A 19,227-nucleotide genomic window follows, 5' to 3' on the forward strand; every position below is an offset into this window, starting at 1 on the left:
CACATTCCTGGTTCTTTATGTGTCCTTGTAAAAGTTATTGTTTTGTTTGTGTGATATCTTATTCAGTTTCTTGTTTTACTAAATAAGATCTATCTAGATAGCTAAATTCATGTGAAGATTTTCTAAGTTTAGCAATTTGGAAGGACTAACCAGACTCCACAGAGGATACTCACCTAAGGCATTTATTTAAGTGAAAAATATATGGTACAACAAAAGAAAGATAGTGCAGGTAGGCATTGGAGGTTAAAGAGACATCCCATGTGTAAGGTGCCATTATCGGGAAAACTCAAAGGAGAAGAACCCAGGGAACCCATTTTATGTTCCTTTGGCCACATAAAGAAGCCTGGCTTACCAGGCCTCAGAAGACCAGTTGCAAACATCAGTAAAGATCCTCACTCTGAGGGTCCCCAATACATCATAAATCCCACTGCTCTTATCTTGGCCATTGGTAAAAACCAGACACACAGGTGTCCCTGAAATAAAGATAGAGTTTCCAAGGACAGCTATAGGTTCACTCTCCATTCACATGTAGCTAGTTTATTGTTTATAATCATGTGATACCATTTCATGTCTTGTATTGTTTAAGTATTATTTTGTCATTTCCCTAGAGAAGGACATCCAGGTTTTCTCCAATTTCCAACTACCACAAACAGCACTGTGATATAATATCTATACATATCCGCTTAAATACTTATTTGAGAAACTAAGGTGTGGAATTGCTGGGTCATCAGTAGAGCATTCATTGAACTTATCTTCCACACTGAAATAACTTTGAGATTGGAAGTGAGCATTATTAATAATTAAGCTTGCCCTGACTAGTTTGGCTCAATGGATAGAGCATCGGCCTGTGGACTGAAGGGTCCCAGGTTTGATTTCGGTCGAGGGCATGTACCTTGGTTGTGGGCACATCCCCAGCAGGGGGTGTGCAGGAGGCAGCTGATCGATGTTTCTCTCTCATCGATGTTTCTAACTCTCTATCCCTCTCCCTTCCTCTCTGTAAAAAATCAATAAAATATATTAAAAAATTAAAAATAATAATAATAATAACTAAGCTAGAGCATCAGCATAACCAGAAACTGGGCAGCCCAGTTTGCATGCATACACTTAATATACTAGCCTATACTCCAGATACCAAGGTGCCTGCTAGCACTTAGTATTCTCAAATTTCTGACTTGGCAATGTGATAGGTTCAATGATCCTTTCATTTGCCTTTATCTCCTCTTATTTGCTAGCTATATAGTCTTTTCTATCTTTTAATTTCAAATTTACAGCTTTAAATTTTTTCTATTTTAAATATGCAGTTGGTGTCAAATTTATACAAATATTATTAGTCTTCAATTTTTCACCTAGCCATTAACTTTGTCTTTAAATAGAAAAATCCATCTTTCCTCCTCCTCCTCCTACATAATTTCTATTTACCTTGTAGCTCTCATCTCATTCCTCAGTTACACAGGAGACACAGGTTTGATTTCCCCATTTTACTCTTGTAACATTCCATACTTTCCCTTCTATACCAGCTGTTATTTATCATTATTTATGAAACTGTGTGGTTAATACAATCAGAGACCATATCTGTTTGCTAACCAGTGTATCACCAGCACCTAGTACAGTTTTTGCACACTAAGTGTGCAAAATGGCTATATTGCTTACCAAATATTTACTAATTAGATGAATGAATCGGCAAAGTCACTTTGCTTCATAAGTTTTGTTTATTTTTATTTCAATGCATTGAAAATGTTTTTATGGATTATTCTATGTTCTCATTTATCTTTCCCATGTGACTAATGCAATTGGATGAGGTCTAGGCGTCTCTGTCTGGATGAGAGGAGATGGGTGTGATGTTTGACAACACCACTGCATGATTGAAAGGCACATTTCCCAGACAAATGGAAAGGATATGCTAATCTTGGCTTTATATATATAAAGAAATTGCATAGAAGAGCTAATAAATTAAGTTGTGTTATGAATTAGGATATATCACAGAAAAACTCTCTTTAACAAAAACTGGGATTGGAATATGCCTTTCTTCATGTCTATATTATATGAACATATAATCACAACTCTTCCTGAGGTCAACAGTGAACATGATTCAAAGACAGTAAGTACATAAGGATCCATAAAAAAGTGAATTCTTAAAATATTATTTTAGCAGCTATAATTTGGTGAGTGAATAAAAATATTCACAGCAGTTCTTTTCAGAATTTTCCTCCTTTCGGCTCAACGACTATTTTTATTTATTGAGCATCGTGTATGGGTAGAAATGGAACATGTGGTGTGAAGAAACCAGCTCTACCTTCAGAGGGCTTTCCATGTGGAGGGAAGGAGCCCGGCCAACACAGATCCAGTGCAAGGCAGAGGCTGAGAGCAGCGTGGACTTCCATGACTGGGACCTGTTCAGTTGTACCAGGAATTTACCCACCTTACCTTAGTGTATAATCATCCTTCAGAGGAAGATAAACTTAGCATTCCAGTGCTTACAAATTAAATTGAGGAACAGAGGAATTCAATTCCCCTATGGTTACTCAGTGGCAGAGGCAGAATTATGACTCCTACGCCCTAGTATAGAAAAGTTTTGGTGATGCTAATAAGCCTAAAAACGTGTATGTCATTTTACTCTACTTCAGTGTTTCACTGCATGTGATCTTGTGCTGTGTAAGACCCCAGGGTCAATCAAGCTTTGGGAATGTTGCATGTCACATACACAAAATATAGCTTTTCCATTGCTTAACTTGAAGCTTCCTAAAATATCTTAAAAAGAAGTTTCATTTTTTATGTAACGTGTTCTGGGAAATGTTTCCAGGCAAAAGGAGCTAGAAAGTCTTTTTGTTGGTTATTTTTTCCTCATGCAGATCTGTGTGTTGGTTTTTTTTTAAACATATATAATTTTATTAACCAATGTCACCCCAATAAATTCAGTTTAAAAAAAGAATGTTAACCAGGTTATGGTTCTCAGCACAAATCACAGGACTCATCCCCCTTCTAATCTGGTTACACATCAATCCTAAAGCCAAACAGAAGACAACAGAGGATGGCAAGCCCCTCTATAACCCTCCCATGAAACTAAAGATAACTGGTTTAGACATAAGAAGAAGAAGGTGGTTATAGTGAAATTCAACCCAGACTCAGCAATGACAGAAGCGTTCTTATCTTTCATAATTCTGCACTAGACATGCCTCAGTCAAGTGCCATTCCTCCTTCTGAGCACCATTAATTACTCTGCCTCATCTGCTCTGCAAGCCCACGTGAGAAGGTGGGGCTGTCACATAGCTAGCCCAGAGCCCAGAGACAGAGGGTGGAGTCAGGAGCTATGAAGTCCAGGACAGGTAGTCAGACCAGATTTTCACCCAACTGGCTCTTAATGACTCAGCTAACCTGTGAACCAAGACTCTCATAACCTGTATGACATATTGAGGTTACTTCCTGTTTCTGCAGTCAACTGTGGAGAGACAGTACAACTGCAGCAAATCTCCCCTTTGATTTGCCAAATACTTTTATTAAGCACATTAAAAATATCTGAGAATTAAAAGAAAAATAAGAAGCACATTTTCTCTGGGACAGCCAGGAAATTTAATTAGTACAGAACATTTCTTTATTGAGCAAGGAAGCCCATCAGGGCTGAGACGATCTCAGATGTTTCTTTTCTTTCTCATTCTCATTGTTGAAAATCCCTGCTCTTCTTTATTTTTTAAAACTCTTTTTATTGAGGTATAGTATATATGTGGTACACAAATCATAAGCTCAATAAGTGCTTTTAGTTTTTAAAATAACATTATTTCTCTGTTTATGCAAACACATATGAGCATTGTAGAAAAAAGTTGAAAATAATGATTATTGATAATCCCAATCATGATTCTACCACACAGAGATCCCTTGTAACACTCCGGTGAGGAACTTTCCAGCTTTTTGTTATAGCCTCTATTCAATGTGTGCTTTTTATTTTTTTCTTTATTTTTTCTTTTTAATTTTATTTTATTGTTTAAAGTATTACAAATAGTAGTACATATGTCTCCTTTTTTTTCCCATTGACCTTCCCCTGGCCTCCCCTCCCCCCCTCCCCCCGCACATGCCCTCACTGCCTCCCCCCCCCCCCAATGTCTTGTGTCCTTTGGTTATGCTTATATACATGCATACAAGTCCTTCAGTTGATCTCTTACCCACCTCCCCAACACTCCCCATCCTTCCCACTGTACTTTGAAAGTCTGTTCGATGCTTCTCTGCCTCTGTACCTATCTTTTTGTTCATCAGGTTATAATGTTCTTTATTATCCATAAATGAGTGCGTTCATGTGGTATTTTTCTTTCACTGCCTGGCTTATTTCACTTAACATAATGCTCTCCAGTTCCATCTATGCTGCTGCAAATGATAAGAATTCCTTCTTTTTTATAGCAGCATAGTATTCCATTGTGTAGATGTACCACAGCTTTTTAATCCACTCATCTGCTGATGGGCATTTAGGCTGTTTTCAAATCTTAGCTATTGTAAATTGTGCTGCTATGGACATAGGGGTGCATATATCCTTCATGATTGGTGTTTCTGGTTTCTTGGGATATATTCCTAGAAGTGGTGTTACTGGGTCAAATGGCAGTTCCATTTTTAAATTTTTGAGAAAACGCCATACTGTTTTCCACGATGGCTGCACCAGTCTGCATTCCCACCATAAGTGAAGGAGGGTTCCTTTTCTTCCGCATCCTCTCCAGCACTTGTTATTTGTTGATTTGTTGATGATAGCCTTCTCATAGGTGTGAGGTGGTACCTCATTATTATTTTGATTTGCATCTCTCAGATGATTAGTGACTTTGAGCATGTTTTCATGTGTCTCTTTGGCTTTCTGAATGTCCTCTCTCGAAAAGTGTCTATTTAGGTCCTTTGCCCATTTTTTGATTGGATTGTTTAGCTTCCTTTTGTTAAGTTGTATGAGTTCCCTGTAAATGTTGGAGATTAAACCCTTATCGGAGATAACATTGGCAAATATGTTCTCCCATGCAGTGGGCTTTCTTGTTGTTTTGTTGATGGTTTATTTTGCTGTGCAGAAGCTTTTTATTTTGATAGAGTCTCATTTGTTTTTTTTCTCCTTAGTCTCTCTTGCCCTCGGATCTGTGTCTGTAAAGATATTCCTACAACATATGTCTGCAATTTTGCTGCCTATGAAGTCTTGTAGGATTTTTATGGTTTCCCGTCTTACATTCAAGTCCTTTAGCCATCTTGAGTTTGTTTTGTGTATGGTGTAAGTTGGTGATCTAGTTTCATTTTTTTGCATGTATCTGACCAAATCTCCCAGCACCATTTATTAAAGAGGCTGTTTTGACTCCATCATATGCTCTTGCCTCCTTTGTCAAGTGTTAATTGAGTGTAATGGCTTGGGTCAATTTCTGGGTCCTCTATTCTGTCCCATTGGTCTGTATGTCTGTTCTTGTGCCAGTACCAGGCAGTTTTGAGAACCGTGGCTTGGTCATATAGTTTGATGTCTGGTATTGTGATCCCTCCAACTTTGTTCTTCTTTCTCGGGACAGCTGTGGCTATTTGGGGTCTTTTTTTATTCCAGATGAATTTTTGGAGAGTTTGTTCTAGGTCTTTGAAATATGTCTTTGGGGTTTTAATAGGTATTGCATTGAATCTATAGATTGTTTAGGTAATATGGACATTTTAATGATGTTGATTCTACCAATCCATGAACATGGTATGTTCTTCCATTTGTATATGTCTTCCTCTATCTTTTTTTAATGTCCTGTAGTTTCCTGAGTACAGGTCTTTCACGTCCTTGGTTAAGTTTATTCCTAGGTATCTTAATTTTTTTGGTGCAATGGCAAATGGGATTGTTTTTTTCATTTCTCTTTCTGTGAGTTCATTATTGGTGTATAACAAAGACATAGATTTCTGGGTGTTAATTTTGTATCTTGCTACATTGCCAAATTTATTTATTAGGTGTAGTAGTTTTTTGATGGAGTCTTTGGGGTTTTCTATGTATAGTATCATGTCATCTGCATATAAGGACAGTTTTATTTCTTCTTTACAATTTGGATGGCTTTTATTTCTTCTTCTTGTCTGATCACTATGGCTAGTACTTCTATTACTATGTTGAACAGGAGTGGTGAAAGTGGGCATTCTTGTCTTGTTCCTGTTCTTAGGGGAAATGGGTTTAGTTTTTGCCCATTGAGTATGATGTTGGCTGTAGGTTTTCATATAGGGCTTTTATTATGTTGAGGTATGATTCCTCTATTCACACTTTGCTGAGAGTTTTTATCAAGAAAGGGTGTTGGATTTTGTCAAGTGCTTTTTCTGCATCAATTGATATGATTATGTGATTTTTATATCTCAGTTTGTTTATGTGATGTATCACATTTATTGATTTGTTGGTATTGTACCGTCCTTGCATCCCTGGAATAAATCCCACTTGGTCATGGTGTATGATCTTTCTAATGTACTGCTGAATCCGGTTTGCTAGAGTTTTGTTGAGGATTTTAGCATCTATGTTCATCAAGCATATTGGCCTGTAGTTCTCTTTTTTTGTGGTGTCTTTATCTGGTTTCGGGATTAGGGGAATGCTGGCTTCATAGAAAAGGCTGGGAAGTGTGCCTTCCTCTTGAATTTTTTGGAATAGTCTGAGGAGGATAGGTTTTAGTTCTTGTTTGAATGCTTGGTAGAAATCCCCTGTAAAGCCATCTGGACCAGGGCTTTTGTTTGCTGGAAGATTTTTTATTGCTGTTTTAATTTCTTCAGTAGTTATCGGCCCATTCAGGTTTTTTGATTCTTCTTGGTTGAGTTTTGGGAGCTTGTATTTTTCTAAAAATATGTCCATTTCGTCTAGGTTGTCCTTTTTGTTGGAATAGAGTTGTTCATAGTATTTTTTCATAATCATTTGTATTTCTGTGGGATCGGTTGTTATTTCACCTCTTTCATTTCTGATTTTGTTTATTTGGGTCCTCTCTCTTTGCTTCTTGGTGAGTCTGGCTAGAAGTTCATCAATCTTGTTTATCCTTTCAAAGAACCAGTTCTTGGTCTTGTTGATCTTTTGTATTGTATTTTTGGTCTCTATTTCGTTTATCTCTGCTCTGATCTTTATTATTTCCTGCTTTCTGTTTACGCTGGGCTTTTCTTGTTGCTCTCTTCTAACTCTTTGAGTTGTAGGGTTAGGTAATTTATTACCATTGTTTCTTGTTTTTTGCAGTAGGCTTGTAGAGCTATGAACTTCCTTCTCAAGACTGTTTTTACTGTGTCCCATAGATTTTGGATTGTTGTGTTTTCATTGTCATTTGTTGCCATGGTGCTTTTTATTTCTTCTTTGATCTCTCTGGTAACCCAGTCATTGTTTAATAGCATGCTATTTAGCCTCCAGGTGTTTGATTTTTTTTTATTGTTTTTATTGTAGTTGATTTCTAGTTTTATGCCATTGTGATCTGAGAAGATGCTTGATATGATTTCTATCTTCTTGAATTTGAAGAGACTTTGCCTGTGACTCAATATATGGTCTATCTTTGAAAATGACCCATGTGCACTTGAGAAAAATGTATATTCTGTGGCTTTGGGGTGAAATGTTCTGAAGATATCAATTAATTCCACCTGATCTAGTGAGTCATTTAGGATTGATGTTTCTTTGCTGATTTTTTGTTTAGAAGATTTGTCTAATGGTGATAGTGGGGTATTAAAGTCCCCTACTATGATTGTATTGCTGTCAATCTCTCCCTTGATATCCTCCAGAAGTTTTTTTTATGTACTTGGGTGCTCCTGTATTGGGTGCGTATATGTTTACCAGAGTTATTTCTTCTTGTTGGATTGCTCCTTTTAGTATTATGAAGTGGCCTTCCTTATCTGTTATGTCCTTCACTTTGAGATCTAATTTGTCAGATATAAGTATTGCTACCCCAGTGTGTTTTTTTTTTTATTTCCATTCACCTGGAAAACCTTTTCCATCCCTTCACCATCAGTCTCTGTGAGTCCTTTTTTCTGAAGTGGGTTTCCTGTAGACAGCAGATATATGGGCCATGCTTGCTTATCCACTCAGCTACCCTATGTGTTTTGATCGGGGCATTTAATCCATTTACATTTAAAGTTATTATTGATAGGTATTTGTTTGTCACCATTTTTATTCTTTACACCTGTGTTCCTTCTTTGCTTTCTATTTCTTCTTTTTACAGCAGACCCTTTAGCATTTCTTGCATTGCTGGTTTGGTGGTAATAAACTCCCTTAGTCCTTTGTTGTCTGTGAAGCTCCTGATTTCACCCTCAATTTTGATTGATAGCCTTGCTGGGTACAGTATTCTTGGATTCAGACCCTTCCTTTGCATGACTTTGTATATTTCATTCCATTCCCTTCTGGCCTGATGTGTTTCTGTTGAGAAATCAGTCGCTAGTCTGATGGCGGATCCTTTGTAGGTAACTTTCTGTCTCTCTCTGGTCGCTTTTAAGATTCTTACCTTGTCGTTGGTATTTGCCAGTTTAATTATAATTTGCCTTGGCATCGGTCTTTTGGGACTCATTTTGTTTGGGACTCTGTGAGCTTCTTGGATTTGTGTGAGTTTTTTCTTCCCCATATCAGGGAAGTTTTCTGTCATTATTTCTTCGAACAGGTTTTCTATTCCTTGCTCAGTTTCCTCTCCTTCTTGGAACCCTATTATGCAGATGTTGTTTCATTTCGTGTTGCCCCAAAGTTCCCTTAGGCTCTCCTCCTGTTTTTTAAGTTTTCTTTTCTAGTTGCTGCTCTGCTTGGATATTTTTTCCTACCTTGTCTTCTAGCTCACTGATGCAGTCCTCTGCTTCTTCTAGTCTACTGTTGATGCTTTCTATTGAGTTCTTTATAGCAGCGGTGTCATTTTTCATTTCTTCTTGGTTTTTCTTCATTTCCTCTTGGTTCTAACACATATTGTTGAATTTGTCTTCCATTATTTTCAGCAACCTTATGACCATTTCTCTGAATTCTTTTTCTGACATATTGCTTGCCTCCACTTCTTTTACTGCCTATTCTGGTGATGCCTCCTTTTCTTTCATATGCGGGCTGTTTCTTTGTCTCCCTATGATCTCTCTTCTCTGGGTGTCTGGTTATGTAGCTCTCTCTCTCCTTTCCCTTGGCAAAATCTGACCTTTCCATGAGAAGGTGCAGAGCTCCTCCAAGTCTGTGTATTTGTGCTGCTTGAGACCCAGTGTTCATGGGTTCGCAGCTGGCCCCTGAGTGTTGTGGTTGCAGAGTCCCAGGATGTATAGGCCTCCAATAACAGCCCCTCTCCCCTTCCCAGATCTGTGTTTTAGAAAGACACTTTGATAGTGTGCCATGCCATTTCTCACTCCAGGCTTCTGCTGAGGCTGTTCTCTTTGGCTGAAACCCATGTCCCTGTTGTGAGATGTGGTAAATTCTACGTATACATTAGTTCAAAAGTCAAATAATCTGTGCTGACTTCTGTCACCCTTCACAAATATACTGGCATGTGTGTACACACACATACAGAATGAGAGTTGAAAGTTATAAAGTAATAAAATAATACAGTAGTTCATTCTTAACTTTAGTTTCACTTTCCACAGTTCCAATATCTGTAGTCAACTCTGGTCTAGAAATATTAAATGCAAATGTTCCAGAAATAATCAACTTATAAGTTTTAAATTTTATGATGTTTTGAGTACCTCCTCTCATCTCATTATGTAGGCATTGTATCATGTCACAATAACACAAGAAGAAGAAACATGAGTACAGAAAAATAAAATATATAGAGAGACCACATTCACATCACTTTGATTATAGTATAATTGTTCTATTGTATTATTAGTTATTGTTGTTAATCTCTAACTGTGCCTAACATATAAATTAAACTTTATCATAGGTCTGTGGTTGGCAAACCGTGGCTCTTTGGCCCCTTGAGTGTGGCTCTTCCACAAAATACCACGTGCGGGTGCGCACGTACAGTGCGATTGGAACTTCATGGCCCACGCGCAGAAGTGGGTATTTTGTGGAAGTGCCGGCATTATGTGGAAGAGCCACACTCAAGGGGCCAAAGAGCCGCATGTGGCTTGCAAGCCACAGTTTGCCGACCACTGTCATAGGTAAACACAGTAGGGTTTGATACTAATCAGCAGTTTCAGGCATCCACTGGGTGTCTTGGAATATACCCCCCACAAATAAGGGGGAATGACTGCATCAACAACCTCTCACCTTGAATGAGCATTTTCTATGTTTAGAACTGTCTCAACATATTACAAAACTCATTTAATGCTCACAACGACTATTTATTATCTCTCCCTCTTGCTCTTCAAAGGCCCTGGGCTTTTGGAAAATAACAACTGGGAGGAGACACATAGGCTTCCTGCTTTCAACCCTGCAAGCTTAGCTGAGGTAGTGAACAAAGAATGCAACCCATGCATTGAACCGGATATTGAACCACTGAGCCATGCTGACCTGGCTATATGTGTATTTTTAGATATTTCCTTCTTCCTCTCTGCTCTCAATTTCCATTTCCCACATAAACAAAATTCTTATGCTTTCTTGTTATTCAAGAACTGGTCACTACTGAAGCTTACCACTACCACACCTTCCCTTCTTACCCAAATCCAAATTAAAGCTTTGACTGATGTGTTAATTTTATAGGGCTTCTATAACAAATGGCCACAAACTGGGTGGCTTAAAACAACAGAAACTGATTCTATCAGAAATTATAGTGGTTAGATTTTTTTTCAAGAGAATAATTTGTACTTCTGGTGGTTGCCTGCAATCCTTGATGCTCATTGGTTTGTGCCAGCATAACTCCCACCTCTGTGTCTGGCTTCATACCATATGGCATTCTTTTGGAGTGTCTCTGTGTCTCCAAATTTTTCTCTTTTTATAAAAATACCAGGCACTGGGTTTAGGGCCCATCCTAATCCAGTGTGACTTCATTACATCTGCAAAGACTTTATTTCCAAATAAAATCCTATTCACAGATACTGAGGGTTAAAACTTCAACAAGTCTTTTGTAAACACAATTCAGTCCACCACAAAGGGAAGGGCGAGTGGGAATGCTAATCTCAACTAGGTGTTTAGAAGGACTACCAGACAGATCTGATTACGTTTATTTATATAAAAATCAGAATAGTTCTAGGGTTCATTTGCATTTTTATTGATTGTCCAGAGATGTCTCCCATTTCTCCTCACTCTACCCAGCCCTGGCCTTCCCCACATTATTATCTGTGTCCATAGGCTATTCATACAAAACCAAAATGTGGTGACCGGCTCCCCGTTCTTTAGCTTGTAAAACGGAAGAATGGATTCCAGGACAAAAAAATGGTCGGTGGAGCAAATTTTATTGAGAGAAGCCAATCTTGAAAAAGATGCAGCTGGGGTTCCAAAAGCAGGCCAGTGTCCAGAGCTTCTGTTCCATGTTGTAATTGGGTGTAGTTCAGCATCCAAGGGAATTAAAGTCCATTAGTCCACGTGCCCATAAGCCACATGGACGCATGGGAGTATATCTCCTGCCATAGAAACCCAGTGCACCAGAGAGAGAAAGGAGAGGAAGTATGCACATTTTTATTTAGGGGTAGAGACATGCCTTGCTAGCTCCTGATTGGTCCTTCCAAAGAATTCTACCTTAGCAACATCCTTGCAATTGGTTTATACACCTTACTTCCTTGAGATTATTTATTTGCAAGCTGCCTGTCTTAGCAACATCCATACATTTTGAAGCTTACGTCTCAGTGCATGCCCTTCTTTCCCCACCCAGCTAGGTCTAGTTCTAGGGCATTTTGTCTGTCTCCATGTTTTTCTCAGAACTGGGTATGGTCAGCAAGCTGTATTCTGCCTGCGTCTGCAATGTTCCACTTCCCAGACCCCCATGGTCCAGGCCCTCTCTACCTAACCCTCTTCTTCTATCTCCTCACATATACTCATATATGTTCTATGGTTAATCTCTTCCCATCCTCCCACCCTTCTCCCCTCTCAGACCTGTCAGTCTGTTCCATACATCCCTGCCTCTGGACCTATTTTATTCCTCAGCTTATTTTCACTATGTGGACAAAAGGGACCACATGCTAACCTGATAAACTCAGAAACGCCTGCATGGAGGCCTTGCAAACTCAAAGACCTGAAGTAACCACAAAGGATGGTCTGAAATTAAAACTTTAACTAAAAGCAGTTGATAGTGGGTAGTAGTCATATCCTAGACAGGTTATCTTCCCTGACAAAGATTAACTTTGATCTTAACTGAGCCTATTGTCTTTTTGTATCTACAATAACATACCTTTGGAATGTCAGGGTAACTTCCCCTTTTCCAGACTCCTCAGGGCACAACCCATGCACCAGGGCAGAGACCCCAAATTCCCTCATTGTTATTGTTATCCTGTTAATTGTTGACTGTTAACTGTCCTGTATGCACCTATGTAAAAGAAGCCTGTGTCTATCATATTACTTTTTATCCAATCCCAGAGGTTTCTCTGCTTTGCTTTCTCCCACCTCCCTAATCTATGGCCAATGGATTTACATTGTAAATCCATCTCCTCCTTTGATTGTAATTTATAGTGAAAAACTGCCAATCTCCTGAGCATTATCTTAATCTGTTGAGATTCTGCTTTCTGGCAATTGTACATAGTTTGGCTCAAATAAACTCACAAAAATTATTTACAGGTTTGAATGTTTCTTACATTAACAATTAGATTTCATACATAAGTGAGGTCATGTGATACGTCTTTAAAGGATTTTGTAACACATAAGTGTCAATCCCAAATTCATGGTTAGGATCAGAGCCTTCCTGGTCCTTGCTTGCTGTCCACAGCTCCCAGCGCCTCACTTTCAGCAAACCCAAGGCTGAGTGAACCAGCTCCAAAATGAGGAAAACTTAGATTGTTTATCTCAGGTACCTTTCCTTTAGCAGTGTTTTCACTTTTATGGTAAATATTTAAATATTTTCTTTAAATCAAATTATATGAATATTGGCTTCATATTTCATTTTAATTTTCCCATGTTAATGTGGATTTAGGTCTGCACATTTCCCATATTTGGTCCATAAACGAAGGACATATATAAAAAATATGAGGGACATTTGTGTAAAATTTTGGCAACAGAAAACTACACAAATGTAAATGGCTTCATAGGCATGGATTTCTCTTCTTCCAAAATACTTCCTAAGTGTGAGTAAGAAGAAAGAATAGGAACAAATTTAAAGCCTTGGTAAAGTGTAAATCAAGTAATCTGGGTTCTTCTGTATTTGCTTAGTAAAGTCAACATTTATCAATATCTTGGAGCACTATCTCTGGTTGGGGTAAGGACAGAAGAATGTGCTACCTTTATTTAGGCCATTAAAACCCTGAAATTCAAGTTTTAAAAAGATTAAAAAGGAGATGAATACATTTTAAAACAAAATCCTTTCCCTTGTATGCAGTGAGTCAGAGTACAGCTTTGTTGTAAAATCAGGCTACATTCTGAATGATATGTATTTCAATTTTTTAAATAACTTGGTTCATTCACAGCTCAAACAATTGTATTTAATGCAGCAATTGCAGCTAAAATTGCATTATTTTCTTTTTCTTCCCCTGAACATTACTTGAGGATGAGCATTTAATAAGAAATTGTGATTCTTAAGAATCTTTTGGCAGTTTAAATGCAACTTAAGAGAGAAAATACATAATTTTAAATTAAGTTGTCATGGTATAAAATATTTGTTTACATTTTTGATCAGCATTTCTTCTTTGTTGATTATAAAAAAACATATGCTAAATTTTATTATTTTGATGATTGATTTTCCAAGAGATTTTTATCTGAATTACAAAGCTATATAGCTTAAATTTTTTGGTTTTGTTTTTTTCAAATATGTCTCTTTTTTTAACCAAAACACAGGAAAACAAATCCATTTTATTTATTTTCAATAAGTTTAAATCCTTGAGGGGTACAGAATTACACGGATTTTGTATCCAATGGCCTTAGCAGGAAGGTTGCTTCGGAATTTAGCATGAACCATGTCATAGTTTCCATGAGCATGAGTTACCTTTCCTCAGATGACTCTGGTTTTGTTTGGTTTGCCACCAGGAGTCACTGTGTTGTTCTTTGTACACATAAGCACATCTTTTGCCCAGATGGAATTCTGCTTCATCTCGAGCATAAACACCTTCAATTTTAAGAAGAGCTGTGTGCTCCCTCTGGTTCTGGAGACCCTGCTTACAGCCAGTAAAAATGACCTTGGACCACCACCTTCCACACGTATTTGTCATTAGAGAAGTCCTATTCCCAGCAGGTCTCCACAGGGTCCAAGATGGCGGGAAAAGGTTCAAATATGCTTTTATTTATTTCAGAAAGAGGAAGGGGGAGGGAGAGAGAAATAGAAACATCAATGATGAGAGAAAATTATCAATTAGCTGCCTTCTAAGGGATGTGCCTTGACTAGGAATCGAACTGTGACTTCCTGGTTCCTGGGTTTCTGTTGAAACATCGAGCCACACCTGCCAGGATAGCTTAAGTTTTATAATTAAAATTTATAGCAAAACATTTTTTATGCAATTAATCAACACCCTTTCAAAAATAGAGAAATGAGGGGATGGAGTGCCTAAACTTTATTGATTCAATTTAAAGATAGAAAAAAAAGCCATTTTTAAACCCATATTTCAGTGAAATTAAAGGAACAGATTCATATCATCTAAACCAAAAAGTAGAAAACTACAGTTTGTGGGATAAATCTGACCTGCTGGTAGGTTTTGTAAATATCAGTTGACTGGAACACAAACCGGAGCATGTGTTTATGTCTGCTTTCACACTACAACAGCAGAGTTGAGGAGTTGTAACAGAAATTGTATAATAGATTCGTATCTATAGAACATCCTTGACTTTACTTCTTGGCCAGCAATGCTTAAAATATTTACTGTGTGGCTCTTCAATGCACAGTTTACTAATCCCATTCTCAACCAAAACAATCATGATGTATTTTCTCCAGCTTCTGAAGGCAAAATACTCATCAATGGAATTCCCTAAAAAGATTTCCCATAGAAATAGAAAATTTGAATGAACCAATTACTAGTAAGAGAATGAATCAGTAATCTGAATTTCTCCCAGTGAAGAAAAGCCCATGCCTAGATGGCTTCACTGGTAAATTTCACTAAACATTAAACTAAACATTTAAGGAAGAATTAAAATCACACAGTATTTGTCTTTCACAGTCTGACATATTTCACTTAGCATAATGGATGAACCTTAAAAGTGGTTCCCACATCTTGGCTATTGTAAATGATGCTGTTATGAACAGGGGTGTGTGTGTGTGGATATCTCAATTTCTTCATTTATTTTTCAGAAAATTTGTTAGTGTATAGAAAAGCTGCGGCTTTGTGCATGTTAATTTTGTATCCTGCAAGCTTACAGAATTCATTGATGAGATCTAACCATTTTTTGGTTGTGTCTTTCAGATTTCTTTATATAAAACCATGTCATCTACAAATAGAGACCATTTTACTTCTAATTCTGTTTCCTTTTGTTTATTTTCTTTACTTTTTTTTTGGCTTGCTTTCATTTATATGTGGAATCTAAAATAAAAATAAAAAACAACTCGGTCAGACTTATGGTTACCAGGATGGAGGGTGGGGGGAGGGGGAGTTGGAGGAGGGTGGTCAAAAGGCACAAACTTTCAGTTATAAGATATGTAAGTACCAGGGATGTAATGTGCAACATGATGACTGTAGCTAACACTAGTACATGATGCATATCAACATTCTTAAGATACTGAATCCTAAGAGTTCTCGTTACAAGTAGATTTTTCTTTTCTTCTTATTGTACCTATATGAGATAATGGATGTTAGCTAAACCTATTGTATTATTCATTCCATTATATGTAAATCAAACCATCATGCTGTATGCCTTAAACTTGTACAGTAAAGTATGTCAATTATTTCCTAATAAAACTGGGGAAAAAAAGTATTCCCCATATACATGTTAAAATATACTATGTTTTTCCTCACTAACCAGCACAAGATAACCTTAAATATGTGAGAATAACTGCTTTAATCTCAATAACCACAATAGCACCTATCATAGTAGGGAGTCAATAAATGTTTGGTTAGATAAATCTTTAAAAGGTGCACTCTACATCTTATTTATTACATATCTCTATTATAGAATAAATTTTTCCCAAAATATTTGAGTGGAATGGATGATCTAGGAAGAATGCACAATGAGCTTTTCAGTACTGCTTTAGTACTGCCCCAGACGGGAGGAGCTCAACAAATTGCCCTGAAGGGTTCTGCCGTTTTTCAGAGAATTTAAGCAATTCTCCCTCCATCAAGAAGTGTATGTTAAAAAGTATGTGGATAAAATATTTGTATAGCTACAGACAAATCAGTTTCATGTATCTCCTATTATAACAATAACCTGTATACCAAGCATAAGTATATTTAAAGTCCTCAAGATATTGATGTTTGTAATGGTCCTAAGTGCTACTAGTCCTGTCTCCTACAGCAGCTCAGCAAGTAGAAGAATCTGCATCAGTCAGGAAGGCTCACCTCATCAGCCCCCACACTGTTTTCTGAGTTCACAGAGATCTGTGTCATATACCCGTGAGGAATAAGGGTCAGGCCAGATCATCCAAGCCAGCTGCTTAAGAGGGGAGGGAAGAAGAAAGCCCAACCCAGGCTATGAAAATAACCAAGGAGCCATAGAAGTAAGCACCAATCACACTGCTCCCATAGCCACTCTTTTATTCCAGCTTCTGCAGGCATATGGACCAAGGAAGATGACCATTAAACCATCCAGACTAGAATTTGCCCCATGGTACAATGCTCAAGAAACATTTCCTTCCCCCTCCCCTTTCTTTCTTTGTGTTTTTAGGTTCAGGATTCTTATTCCCAGTTTTACCTAATATAAAGAGAAAATTAACAATATGTATTGTCATTTAAAAAAATTCATTTTTCATGTACATTATTAAAAAAAAAATCCCTTACATCTAAATCATCCTGTGATCACATGAGGCAGACCTGTGGGACCAAGAATGATGCTCTGGAATCATTTTTCCTGGGTTCCATGTTAGGTGCCCCATTTACAAGCTGGCTGACCTAGGACAAACTGCTTAAGCTGTCAGTGCTTCCTACTCCTCTTCTCTAAAATAATATCTTATAGCCCGGCTGATGTGGCTCAGGGGTTGAGCATCAACCTATGAACCAGAAGGTCAGGGATTGATTCCCAGTCAGGGCACATGCCTGGGTTGAGAGCTTGATCCCCAGTAGGGGGCGTGCAGGAGCCAGCCAATCAATGATTCTCTCTCATCATTGATGTTTCTATCTCTCCCTTTCCCTTCCTCTCTGAAATCAATAAAAAAAATTTTTTAAAGAAATTTAAAATAATATCTTATAAGCTTGTTGATAGATTGAATGAGAACATGTATGTAAAACTCTTATAATTGTGGCTGGTATATAGAGAGCACATTTTTATTATTAGGTGGTATTATATTAGTGTTAATGATGTTCAAGCTTTCAGCATTACCAAAGGGCCGTCCAATGACCAGCCCCCCTTACCCCTGCTGCTTCTGCACAGGCTTCATCACACTGCCTATCTCTTTGCTCCACTAAAGCCAGGTTATCTTTTAGCTCCAAATTATTTTAACTCTGTCCTCCTTACCTTTGCTAATACTGCACTGCCTAGTTGTAATTCAACATTCTCTTTACACAATCTAGTTCCTATTAAGCTTCAACCACTTAGAATTGAATGCTGTTATATTTGTGCCCCTGACCAGACATTTTGTACAAATTTCTTCATTTTTCTTTCTTATCTTCTTCCACTGGACTTTGAGCCCTTCAAGGGCAGAAGAGTGTTTTAGTCACCCTTTTAGCCATACCACCAAGCAGCTGTTATAGAACGCATTTAGGAAAATGTATGTTGAATTAAAGAAGACTGAAGGGCCCAGTGTAGTAATGCTGAAGTCATAAAATTCTGTTTAAAGTACAGCCACAGGAATTGGCACGGTGACCTCTCCTGGCAGCAAATCTCATTTATTACTATGAACTGCATAAAGGAATTGTCCTTATTTGTTCAAAATTCAATGTCCTTTAATCTGGTGAATTGAATTAAGGAATTTATTCTTATTCATGGAATTCAATTTTTTAATATATCTAACAAATTCATTCAGAGTCCAGGAAAGTTTTCTTCTTGATAAGTAATGCTCCATTTTCTATTTTACTATTCCTTTTATTTATAACTAGAGGCCTGGTGCACAAAATTCGTGCACTGGGGGAGGGGTTGTCCCTCAGCCCAGCCTGCACCCTCTCCAATATGGGACCCCTTGGGGGATGTCCGACTTCTGGGTTAGGCCCAATACTTGCCTAAACCGGCAGTCAGACATCCCTCTCACAATCCGGGAGTGCTGGCTCCCAACCGCTCGCCTGACTGTCTGCCTGATTGCCCCTAACCACTCCCCTGCCAGCCCTATTGATGCCTAACTGCTCCCCTGCTGGCCTGGTCCCCCCAAACTGCCCTTCCCTGTAGGCCTGGTCGCTCCCAACTGCCCTCCCCTGCAGGCCTGGTCACCCCTAACTGCCCTCCCCTGCAAGCCTGGTTCCCCCAACTGCCCTCCCCTGCAGACCTGGTTGCCCCCAACTGCCCTCCCCTGCCAGCCATCTTGTGGCTGTGGGCGCCACCATCTTTGAGGGTGGGGTAGTCAATTAGCATATTCCCTCCTTATTGGCTGTGGGTGCTGCCATCTTTGAGGGTGGGACAGTCTATTAGCATATTCCCTCCTTATTGGCTGGGCACTGCCATCTTTGAGGGCGGGGCAGTCAATTAGCATATTCTCTCCTTATTGACTATGGGTGCCGTCATCTTTGCAACAGCATGAGGGTCAATTAGCATATTCCCTCTTTATTTAGATAGGATATCATACAGTGTTTTTGTAATTTTTTATACTATCTTTAATCAATTGGTTCAACAATAATTAAACCAATTATAAAATATAAATATGTCTCCATAATTTCCCCTTTGGTAAATTTTACCCAAAATAAATGAAGTATTTTATATAAATAACTACCTAATTTATATTTTCCAAATGGACTCTTTGCAAAAGAAAAGAATAATCTACCCTACGCAATGGCTCAGAAATTCATTTGTGAAATTAGTGAATAGGATTTTATACTTTATTCAACTATATCACGAATCCAAACATTTCTCTCCAGTGTCGTTGCCACCAAACTTACATCCACCATCTTCTCCCAACTGACCTACTACAATAGTCTTTAGACTGGCTACCTCTTCTGGGTTTGTCTCTATACTATCCATTGAACATTTGAAATGATCCTTTCACATTTTAATCACTTACC

The 19,227-nt window shown here is 38.1% G+C and overlaps 1 pseudogene; it reads right to left on the reverse strand.

Annotated features, from left to right (window-relative positions):
* Positions 1 to 13,817: 13,817 nt before the first annotated feature.
* On the reverse strand, positions 13,818 to 14,154 carry LOC106698315 (annotated as a pseudogene).
* Between the last annotated feature and the right edge of the window lie 5,073 nt (positions 14,155 to 19,227).

The sequence above is a fragment of the Myotis lucifugus genome, unplaced genomic scaffold (genome assembly GCF_000147115.1).
Source record: "Myotis lucifugus unplaced genomic scaffold, Myoluc2.0 scaffold_161, whole genome shotgun sequence".
NCBI lineage: Eukaryota > Metazoa > Chordata > Mammalia > Chiroptera > Vespertilionidae > Myotis > Myotis lucifugus.